This window comes from Centropristis striata, chromosome 10, assembly GCF_030273125.1.
Source record: "Centropristis striata isolate RG_2023a ecotype Rhode Island chromosome 10, C.striata_1.0, whole genome shotgun sequence".
In the NCBI taxonomy this organism is placed as follows: Eukaryota; Metazoa; Chordata; class Actinopteri; order Perciformes; family Serranidae; genus Centropristis; species Centropristis striata.
In genome coordinates, this window is record NC_081526.1 from 6566235 (window position 1) to 6578347 (window position 12113).

General features: G+C 35.3%; 1 pseudogene; it reads left to right on the plus strand.

Moving 5' to 3' along the window:
* Nucleotides 1-12113, plus strand: part of LOC131978733 (transient receptor potential cation channel subfamily M member 2-like) — a 67064-nt pseudogene that overhangs the window by 23372 nt on the left and 31579 nt on the right.

The following is a 12113-nucleotide window of genomic DNA, read 5'->3' on the forward strand; positions in this document are numbered from 1 at the left end:
TCTTTTTTTAAATTATTTTGTGTCTTTTTTGGTAATTCTGTGTATTTTTTTGGTCATTTTGTGTCTTTTTATGTCATTTTGTGTCTTTTAAGTAATTTTGTGTTTTTTCAGTCATTTTGTGTCTTTTTTGGTAATGTTGTGTCTTTTTTTAGTAATTTTGTGTCTTTTTTTGGTAATTTTGTGTCTTTTTTTGGTAATTTTGTGTCTTTTCTTTTGGTAATTTTGTGTCTCTTTTTGGTCATTTTTATACTGCCTCCAGCGGCCCCCAGGTAATTTGAATTTGACACCCCTGATCTAATTAATGCAACACATTCCTTCACTTTTCATCTAGCTGTTTAAATCTGAGACGGGTTCTAATAAGGAAGTTAAAGATGAGAGGGACCCGGGCAGAGACCTTTTCCTTTGGGCTATCCTCCAGAACAACAAGGAGCTGGCTGAGATCGCTTGGGATCAGGTGATTAAAACATCTACCCATATACCGACAAAGTTTGAAAATAGTTTTTTGTGTGTTGCATCTTTCTGTGACTGTATCTGTATCTGTATCTGTATCTGTATCTGCGTGTGCACAGTGTAGAGACTGCATGTCTGCTGCTCTGGCTGCCAGCAAGATCCTGAAGACGATGGCAAAGGAAGGAAGTGATGGTGACGAGGCAGCGGCCATGATGGAGCTCGCCAATCGCTATGAGAAACACGCCATGGGTATAAATCTACAGACATGATGCACACTGCAAAACCAACTGACAAAAAAATAAGAAACAAATGACTAGAATAAAGCAAATACAGGCTCCAAACAAGTAAAATTATCTGCCAGTGCAGTAAATAATTTTTTCCATCCATCCATCCATTTTCCTCCGCTTATCCGGGGCCGGGGCCTCATTTTTTCTTTGTAAGAATTCTTTAAATAAGTAAAAAAATATCTAGGCACTGAAAAAACCAATGATGTCTTGAAATAAATCCAAATATACTTGAGCAATTGTGGCTTGAATAGCCCGACTGTAGTAACATTAAAATAAACCAGCAATACTTGAAACGAGCATGTTTTGGTGGTAGAAAATGCTTTTGAAATAACATTCAACCTATATGCAAGTAAAACTCTCAATTGGAACCAATATTTTAGGTAAAAACTCCCATATTCAACAGTTGAATAGCTTGAAAAGCATGAAAAAGCTCACAATGTCAATCCTAAAAAGAAGTCTTTAAACAATAAGATGATTAAATAAGCACATAATAATAATACTAATAATTAAATAAGCACATAAAACTATGACCAGTGGGTAAATTATACTCAAAACAGTATCATTAAGATACTATTGCTAGATATAAGAAGAAAATACTTGGTAAGTTTCATGTTTTTGCAGTGCACAAATGTTACATGCACTGAAAAAAAAAAAGTTTTGCCCCTGTAATTATTATTTCAATTATGCAGTTTTTCATGTAGTGCATTACTTAGTGATTGTTTGTGATTATGTGTCCTCCGTTTTGTATGTAAATTGAATCATTCGTTCCAAGTAATATTCACTAAACCAGTTCATTGGCTTAATTAGTTGGCTTAACTAGTTTTGACACAAACTGTCAATGTAAATAAGGCTGCAATCAAAAATATTTTCAAACAACGAGATCAATGCATTTAGTATAATGGTCAAAAATGCTTTGTAATATGTGGACATCTAAAGTTGAACATCATTTGAACTGTCTCTACTCAATATTATTTTTGTCCATCCATCATTGTCCATCCATCATTTTCATTGTTTTATGTAAAAGTAGGTCCCCATTAGTCACCAAATAATCTGTGTGAAATATGCTAATTCATGTAAATGATGTACCCTAAAAGCATGTTTACTGGGTTTTTTCCGGATGTCCCCATAAAGCCTGATTAAAACATCACTACCATCATTTGAGAGGTTTGAAGGCGTGTATAGGCTAAATAAGCTATGGCAAGTTTAATCATCTTTTTTCAGCTCTCTACAACCTCTAGAAAGGGTGGTCCCCACAAGTGATGATTTATGAAAACCAGTATGTGTGTGTGATTGTGTGTGTGTGTGTGCATGTACTTATACTTCCTACATAGTGAGGACCGGAACAAGTTTTGAGAACATTTTTGAGTGTGTGTGTGTGTGTGTGTGTGTTTGTTTAGACTTGTATTAAGACGGTTAAGGTTAAGTTTCCAGAAAATTAATGTAAGTCAATGTAAATTTGTTTGTGTGTGTGTGTTTGTGTGTGTGTGTGTGTGTGTGTGTGTGTGTGTGTGTGTGTGTGTGTGTGTGTACTTCTCCTTCCTACATAGTGAAGACCGGAACAAGTTTTGAGAACATTTTTGAGTGTGTGTGTGTGTGTGTTTAGACTTGTATTATGCAACTTGTGGGGACATACATCTGTTTAGACAGTCATATTGCGGGGACTTACCTTCCTTGTGGGGACATGCATCTGTTTAGACAGTCATATTGTGGGTGTGTGTGTGTGTGTGTGTGTGTGTGTGTTTCCCAGGTGTGTTCAGCGAGTGCCATAACTGCGACCAGGAGCGGGCTCAGAAGCTGCTGGTTCGTGCGTCTCCGTCCTGGGGGAAGACGACGTGCCTGAGGCTGGCTCTGGAGGCTGATGATAAAAGCTTTGTGGCTCAGTCAGGTGTTCAGGTAGAGCAAACTGAAACATTTATCTGAAGGGGCTTTTCTCTCTCAACAATTTCAGAACTCAAAATGTCGCAAAATCTTTTAGGATTGTGGTGTAGAACATTTACTGCGAAAGTACAATCTGGGTTGTGTGCAAAACTCAATCTTTTTTTTTTTTGAAAAATATTTTTATTGCATTTTTCAGAACACAAAACACACAGAACTGCTCAGACATGACAAAAAAGAGGAGTAAAAAACAAAACAGAATGTGGGTACAGCATATAGAAAAATGTTTTGGACAAAATAACAAATGACAGTGGGCACATTTTCAGACCAGTCCCTTCCCTATCAATCTCCTGCAGCAAGACACAACAGTATCCAGATGACAATAAATACAGAGCATACAAACACAACAAGGAAAACTCAATCTTTAAACTTTGATCAGTGACTGTAATTCAATGAGTGGGCTTTTATTTTGAAACCTAGATAGGAGTCATGAGTATTTTATTATAACAGTGGTGGAATGTAAGTAAGTACATTTACTAAAGTACTGTATTTAAGTATAATTTTGAGATTATTGTACTTTACTTGCGTATTTCCATTTTATGTAACTTTATAATTCTACTCAACCACATTTTGTGGCAAATACTGAACTTTTTACTCCACTATATTCAGCTGGAGCTTTATTTACTTTTCAGGTCAAGATTTAACATAAAAATCATAATCAATTTATTTTTTTTAATTAAACCTCATAACAGTATATTAAGTACAATTTTGAGGTACTTGTACTTTACTTGAGTATTTCCATTTTATGTAACTTTATACTTAAATTTTGTACTTTTTACTCCACTGCATTTAGCTGACAGCTTTAGTTACTTTTCAGGTCGACATTTAACATAAAAAAACATGATCAATTCAAAGTGATTAGACTTTTTTTTTTTAATTAAACCTCATAACAGTATATTAAGAAGTTAAAAATGAGCCTTAACTTTACAAAATTAAAGCACTTACATAAATGCATCAATACAAATAATCTTAGAATATATTTAGAAAACATAAAACAATCAGAGTGGCTTCATTCTGCATAACGAGTACTTTTACTTTTGATACTTTAAGTACATGTTGATGCTGATACTTTTGTACTTTTACTTCAGTAAGATTTGAATGCAGGACTTTTACTTGTAGTGGAGTCATTTCACAGTGTGGTATTAGTACTTTTATTTAAGTAAGAGATCTGAATAGTTTTTCCACTACTGATATTTAATCACATTCATTCAGTCTCATAGCGTGTTTGTCTTCAAGGTTCTTCTGACACAGATCTGGTGTGGGGAGCTTTCAGTGGAGAACCCTGTATGGAGAGTTCTCATCTGCATGGTCTTCTCTCCACTTATCTACACCGGCTTTCTGGTTTACAGGTGAGTCCTGTGAGTTACATACATGTGTGAAAGTGAAAGGTGTAGGTGCAGTTTCTTCCCGAAATACTGACAGTGTTTCTAAGACTCTGAAGAAAAATGCAGCAAGCCGGTGTGATCAATCAAAGCCTTTAGTTAGTTTGTGCAGCACGGAGAGAAGTCAGTCAGCGTTCCCTCCTGGAAAAAAAGGAAACTCTTACACTTTTATACAGAAATTCAGTCTCACATGATCAAAGGGCCAGAGGAAGTTACAGGTGAAGTCGCCACTTAATGTAATTAAAATACAAGAATCAGACATTACAGGACAGTGACAGAAACTTCAAGAAACAAAAGAAAGTGGATTGGGAACACAGCCAGTCAGATAATATCATGCAAATACACATTATAACCCCCTGCAGTTGGGTTGTCTGCTCATGTGTCTCTGAAACAGGATTTTATTACCGCGCTGTAAATGTTTATTGCTTTAAAATATCAAGAATATGATAATATTTTTCCACAAAGGCCAGCTCTTTGGTCAAACTCAGTCTGGTCAAGGATTTTTCGGCATGATCTACATATTAGCCTAACATAATAATGCAGCTATGGATACTGAACACATTTATGGTGGTTTTATGATATTTGGATGAAGTCAAATGCAAATTTGGGTCCCAATAACGTAATCAGAAGAATAGAAGGCATGTCAGTGTCATAAAGTACTTTTAGAAGTGCAGACTTCTAGTCTTTGTTCGTTCTTTGGAAACTGTCTGGAATATTTTACTTCACAAAGATAAGGACTTATCAATATGACAGCATGTCATGTGTTCTGTCTTTTTAGGTCATTTTGTGTCTTTTTTTTGTAATTTTGTGTCTTTTTTAAAATAATTTTGTGTCTTTTTGGGTCATTTTGTGTCTTTTTTGGTAATTCTGTGTAATTTTTTGGTCATTTTGTTTCTTTTTTAAGTAATTTAGTTTTCTTTCTGTCATTTTGTGTCTTTTTTGGTCATTTTGTGTCTTTTTTTTTAAATTATTTTTTAATAATTCTTTTTTTGGTCATTTTAATACTGCCTCAAGTGGCCCCCAGGTAATTTGAGTTTGAGACCACTGCTTTATAGAATTGTATACCTCATAGTAACCTGTATAAGTTCTAGTCATTCATTTTAGTCATCCCAATCTTGATTATGATGCTGATACCATTATTGTATATAACAGCAATTCTATGAGAATCATATGAGTTGTTGCCAATTCTGAAATAGCAACTTTTTCTGCAGGATTTCCCCAATATTGAAACACACACATCTGCATTTGTAGACCTGCCAAAATATGCTCCCCCTCTCTGAAATGAAAAGTTTCCCATCACAGGCGAAATGTTTCATGAAAACCAAGCCAAGAGGAGGTGCAGAAGTCTAGTTTTCTTTTAGATTGCAATATGCTGAAAGGTTATCATGACATTTTTTATCATTCATAGTCTGCCTTCCCAAGCTCTAATGTAATTCACCTATTTATGCTACTGCTTGTAGACATCTATGGCATGTTCCAAAGTGTTTTGGATTCTTAATGATTGATAATTCTCCCTAGACGTGATGAAATCCTCCAGAGAGAAGCTGAGAAAAACGAGGAAATCAAGACAGTGGAGACAGTGACAGGAAGTACACTTCGAACTAATTCTCGGCGTCTGTAAGTAGACAGTCACCTCTCACTATCAGCAAATGACCCTCTTTCCTGCAAAACCTCGATTCTGTCAGCCTGTGATGTAATTTTTTAACTTTGATTTGTGGTGTGATTTAAAATCCAGCACTCAATGGGTTAATGCTTTTGGTTTCCATTGACCAGTTTTCATGTCATTTTGATCCCAACAAGTTGTACAATGTCCATCAGTTAAGATTCTCACCGTAAATAATTTGTTGATCAAGATCCGAGATCAGATTAAAGGGTTCCCTTGTTTTTTTTTAGCAGTGTACATGGCAGCTAATCTGCACTCCGCCATGAACGTAGATTCCAAACATTTTCAGCTCAGGATTCCTGCTGCAACACTTGAAGCGAGTTGCCTACCAGTCTGAGTGAAAATGAACATATCTATTTGATCAAATAATCATCTAGTGATATTCTCAATAGCTTTAAAGGATTCCTTCACCCAGAAAATGTAGATTTTGACACCAAGATTGACCTTCTAAGTGGCTTGGAAGATATTTATGGTTCTCATAGATTTTATATGGCTGCCATCTCTGATCCGCAATCTTGATGAAGTTTAAATCCATTTAACAGCTCTAATCTGTTAATAGGTTGTCTTGTATTGCTTTTAACTTGTTCTGACCATATTTCCTGGACAAATAAAAGTCACAATTTTGATATATGTTATGGAGATGCAAACAAAAAGGCAAATGGTTATTTGTTTTTATTTATTATTAATGTATGATTATTTTGTTACTTAAAACCAAATCAGAAAAATAATTTGGTGTTAAAAAGCACTATTAATGTCACAATTTTGATAAATTTGTCTCTCTGTAAGCAGTAAATGTGTCTAATTTATTTATTTTAAAATGAGAAATATCATAAACATAAATACCATAAACGCCCATTGTTACATATATGTCACATCACAGATCTTTGACATTTAGGGGTAGTATTTAAAAAAAAAACATCATTAATGTGTTCTATGTGGTTCACTTGCTCTGTGGTATATCCCCCATAATTTTTGTTTTAAGGATAAGTAGGTCTGGGTTCTTATGGGTTAATATTTTGAATTTCTGTTATTGTCAGAGTAGTGATTTTTCAGGTAAAGCCAGAGGTTAGTGTCTGAAACGTCTCTGTGACCTTTCTGTCCTCAGTGAGCCTCTGGGCCCCTGGTCCAGGCTGGTCCTCCTGCACAGCTCTCCGCAGGTCAAGTTTTACTGGAATATTGTCTTTTACTTTGCCTTCCTTTTCCTGTTTGCTGTGGTGCTGATGATCGACTTCCAGGATACGCCCTCTGCTGGAGAGGTGCTGCTTTACATCTGGCTCATGTCTCTGGTGTGTGAGGAGGTCAGACAGGTGAGAAAGATCAGCTGGGACACGAGTTAATGCTGCATCCAAACTTGATGTTATTCTGACACATATTTATATTAGGGCTGGGCGATATATCTATTTATATATATATATCGATATGTTTTTAACCCTTTATCGGGCGAAGAACTATATTTGGTAACTTCAGTATTCAGGATATCAAAATGAGGTCCCCATGTCTCTCTGTTTGGTCGTAGAACCACATGGATTTCTTCCAGATAATCAGCAAAGATCAGACTACGTCACAGACGGTGACACCATGACATCTGACCAATCAGTATGATAATAATATAATAATATTAACTTTATTCACCTTGACCTCCAATGTAAAAATGAAAAATTTCGTAAAAAATCAGCAAGAAACAGTCGTGTTATTCTTCAGTGACTTGTACGAGGAGAACTTGACTATGACGGGGCATATTAGGGCCAAGTATGAATAAAAATACAAATAAAACCCCGGGGGGGGGGGGGGGGGGGGGGGGTAATATTTAGAGAAAAAAGTTGCAAATTTACTTGATTCTTTTAGTTTTTATCCTGTCCTGTTGTCTTTTAGTTTTTATCCTGTCCTGATGTCTTTTAGTCTTTTAGTATTTTAGTTTTTATCCTGTCCTGATGTCTTTTAGTATTTTAGTATTTTAGTTTTTATCCTGTCCTGATGTCTTTTAGTATTTTAGTATTTTAGTTTTTATCCTGTCCTGTTGTCTTTTAGTCTCTTAGTTTTTATCTTGTCCTGTTGTCTTTTAGTCTTTTAGTTTTTAGCTCCAGTGTTCCCTCATGGGGGCCTCCTCACTGAGGGGTGTGTGTTCAGTCTGCCCGTGGGGATGTGGTCTTGGAGATTACCTGGGCCCGGGGGACTAGGCGGCTCTGCACCATGTGTGGAGTCCGCCCCGGTCTACCCGGGTCCTGGTGGTCTCTGTGACGGCGTCCTCTATGGCTGTGGGCTCTGCCACCTCTCAGTGTGGATGCTCCCACAGGTTGCTTTTTCCTCATCTGGATCCTCGGTGCCCTGCCATGTCTCTACACTGTCAATCAATATGTGCTGTGTGTGAGTCTGAGTGTGTGCTTGTGTGTGTGCGTGTCTATGTGCATGTGTGTGTACATACAGATGTGTATGTGGGGAGGGAGGGGTGGGTTTTGTCATTTTTATTGTCTGTTTTTATCCTTATTTTTTGTAAAGCACTTTGTGTTACATTTCTATGTATGAAAAGCGCTATATAAATAAAGTTTGATTTGATTTGATTAAAGTGGCAAATCTACAAGAAAAAAAGTTGCAGATTTAAGAGATTTAAAGTGGCAAATCTGTGCGAAAAAAGTAGCAGATTAAGTGGGGAAAAAGCAACTTTTTTCTCGCAGATTCACCACTTTAAATCTCATTAATCTGCGCATTTTTTTCTCGTAGATTTGCCACTTTAATCTCGTGAACTTTTTTCTCAAAATATTACGCCCCGCCCCTGGGTCCATATGTTTTTGGTTTTTTTACACATACTGGCATTATGTAATATCCTCCAAAATGTAGGGTTGAAATTTGGAATTTGCAAGTATTTCAATGAGTGCCCTATTAAGGGTTAAATGTGATATGGAATTAGACCATATCGCATATATCGATATAGTTAAAAAAATGTCTTTCTTTATATATAAATGCTGCCCTTACTAGGGTTTCTCATATTTAGTTCTTTTGTAATGTTCGTTATTCTTTTCTCATATAAACCTTTCTCAAATAATGCCTGGTAAACCTAAATGTACATATGTTTGAACAAATATAATGATAACAACAAAAACAGCTGATAAGAGTTTAATTTAAGAGCTGATATCTAGACATTTTCCATGGTTTTATTGATAATGATTTTGGTTATTATAAAGAAAACCATGGAAAATGTCTAGATATAAGCTCTTAACTGTTATCAGCTATTTTTGTAGTTATCATTATATTTGTCCAAACTAATGTACCTTTAGTAATACCAGGCATTAAAATGAACAAGAAATTGAAGAAAACAATGGTCTAATAATTTTTTCCATGACTGTATTTATTTCAGAAAAATAAAAAATTGGCCTATTTTATTTATTTAAGATATGTTTTTATTTAAATGTGCACTTTATGGAGCTTTGATTAAAAAAAAAAAGGTGCTCCTGTTGTTATATAGTATTTATGTTCACTTAAATAAACGGTTTCAATAAAACTACTTGTGACATGTCCTATTTGGCTTTACGATAAAAATATTGGGATATATATTGTATATCGATATTCAGCCTAAATATATCGGGATATGACTTTTGGTTCATATCGCCCAGCTTTAGTTTATATTACTGCATCATTTAATTTGTCTTTTTTTATCTCAGCTGTTTTATGATCCTGATGGCTTTGGGTTTCGTAAAAAAGCCAGGAAGTACTTAAACGAGTGGTGGAATATTCTAGATGTTTTGTCCATCCTGCTGTTTATTATCGGCCTCGCATTTAGGTACGTTTCTTCCTCCCAGATGATTACTGCAGTTTATAGAAGTGCTCTGTATGAATCACCAAGGTTTCCTATTTCAGGCTGACGAATGAGCTGTTCTACGCGGGTAAAGTCCTCCTCTGCATCGACTTCGTGGTCTTCTGCCTCCGTCTCATGGCCATCTTCACCATCAGCAAAACCCTGGGACCCAAAATCATCATCGTCAGGAAGATGGTGAGAGGCTGACACACAGTGGTGGAAAGTAACTAAGTACATTTACTCAAGTACTGTACTTAAGTGCAATTTTTAGGGTACTTGTACTTTATTTGAGTATTTCCACATTTGTAACTTTATACTTCACAGCTTTAGTTACTTTTCAAGTCAAGATTTAACATAAAAAACCATGATCAATTTAAAGTCATGAGACATTTTTTGAATTAAACCTCATAACAGTATATTAAGTACAAAATTGAAATACCAGGGGTCTCAAGCTCAAGTTACCTGGGGGCCGCTGGAGGCAGTATCAAAATGACCAAAAGAACACACAAAATTACCAAAAAAAAGACACAAAATGACAGAAAAAAGACTAAATTACATAAAAAAGACACAACATTACCAAAAACAGACACAGAATTACCAAAAAAGACACAAAATAATTTAAAAAAGACACAAAATGACAGGAAAAAAACTAAATTACAGAAAAAGACACAAAATGACCAAAAAAAAGACACGGAATTACAAAAAAAGACACAAAATTATTTTAAAAAAGACAAAATTAACAAAAAAAAGACACAGAATTACCAAAAAAGACACAAAATTACTAAAAGAAGACACAAAATTACCAAAAAAGTCACAGAATTACCAAAAAAGACACAAAATTATTTTAAAAAGACACAAAATTATTAAAAAAGACACAATTAAGAAAAGACACAAACTTACTAAAAAAAGACACAAAATTACCAAAAGTAATTAAAGGGACCTTCCACACACAACAAGGTAAAGTGCCATTCATATAAAACTCACATTAAACTTTCATATCAAAGTGGGGGCCACAAAATATCGGCACAAGGGCCGCAACTGGCCCGCGGGCCGCGAGTTTGAGAACCATGATCAATACAAATAATCCAATAATATATTTGGAATATATAAAACAATCTGAGTTTTATGCAACTTTATACTTCTACTCCACTATATATTGAGGCAAAAATTTTACTTTTTATTCAACTACATATAGTTGACAGCTTTAGTTACTTTTCAGGTCGAGATTTAACATAAATTTAAACCTCATAACAGTTTATTAAGTAGTTAAAATGAGCCCTACCTTGAGAAAATGATAAAATATTTGGAATATATTTAACAATCTGAGTGGGTCCATTCTGCATCATGAATACTTTTACTTTTGATACTTTAAGTATATTTTGATGCTGATACTTTTGTACTTTAATTAGTTACTTTTCAGGTCAAGATTTAACATAAAAATCATCATCAATTTAAAGTGATTAGACTGTCTTTTTAATTAAACCTCATCACAGTATATTAAGAAGTTAAAAATGAGCCCTAACTTTATAAAATTAAAGTACTTACATAAATGCATCAATACAAATAATCTGATCATATATTTAGAATACATAAAACAGTGGGTCCATTCTGTATCATGAATACTTTTACTTTTGATACTTTAAGTACATTTTGAATCTGATACTTTTGTATTTTAACATCAGGAAGTGTTGAATGCAGGACTTTTACTTGTAGTGGAGTAATTTCACAGCGTGGTATTAGTACTTTTACATAAGTAAGAGTTCTGGATACTTTTTCCACCGCTGCTTACACACATTAAAATGTAATGAATGCTGACCTGATGTAATGTGGGAGCAACTGCAAAGCACAAAATGCTACACTCCAAAACATCCATCTATCTAATACAAAAAAAGGCTTTAGTCGGCCCACATCTGGTGTGTGCAGATGAATGTATGCTTTTTTTGTTGCAGCTGGTCTGTTTGTTCCCACACTTTCAGTCAAACCTCATTATAGTTTGTGCAGAAAACAGAAACGACACCTGGAGCAACAGGGCAGCCTTTTTAAATACGGAAACTTGTCTCATCTCACATGTATTCAGATGTGTTTCTAGACTGATGTGCTCTGTTTACCTTCCAGATGATGGACATGTTCTTCTTCATGTTCCTGCTGAGTATCTGGGTGGTGGCGTACGGCGTGGCCAAACAAGGCATCCTCATCCACAACGACAATCGCCTGGACTGGATTCTCCGCGGAGCAGTTTATGAGCCGTACCTCATCATATTTGGGGAATTTCCCGAAAATATTGATTGTGAGTTGAGATGGAAGCTACATACAATCATGGAAAAAAATATTAGACCCTTGTTTTCTTCAATTTCTTGTTCGTTTTAACCCTCTGGAGTCCATGAAAACACCTGCATATTACTTCTTCATGACGTGAAGATGTAAAAATGAAGCAACATAAACTAGTAAAACTGGAGATACTGTCAAATCTATTTAGTATAAAATATTAAACTAGAAAATTTCCTCTGGGGAAATTCTGAAAGGGCCACGGGGGCTACTGCCGGTGTGTGTACACTATGATGAGATTCTTCAGAGATTTCAAACTATGCCCTTTAACCTCAAAATGT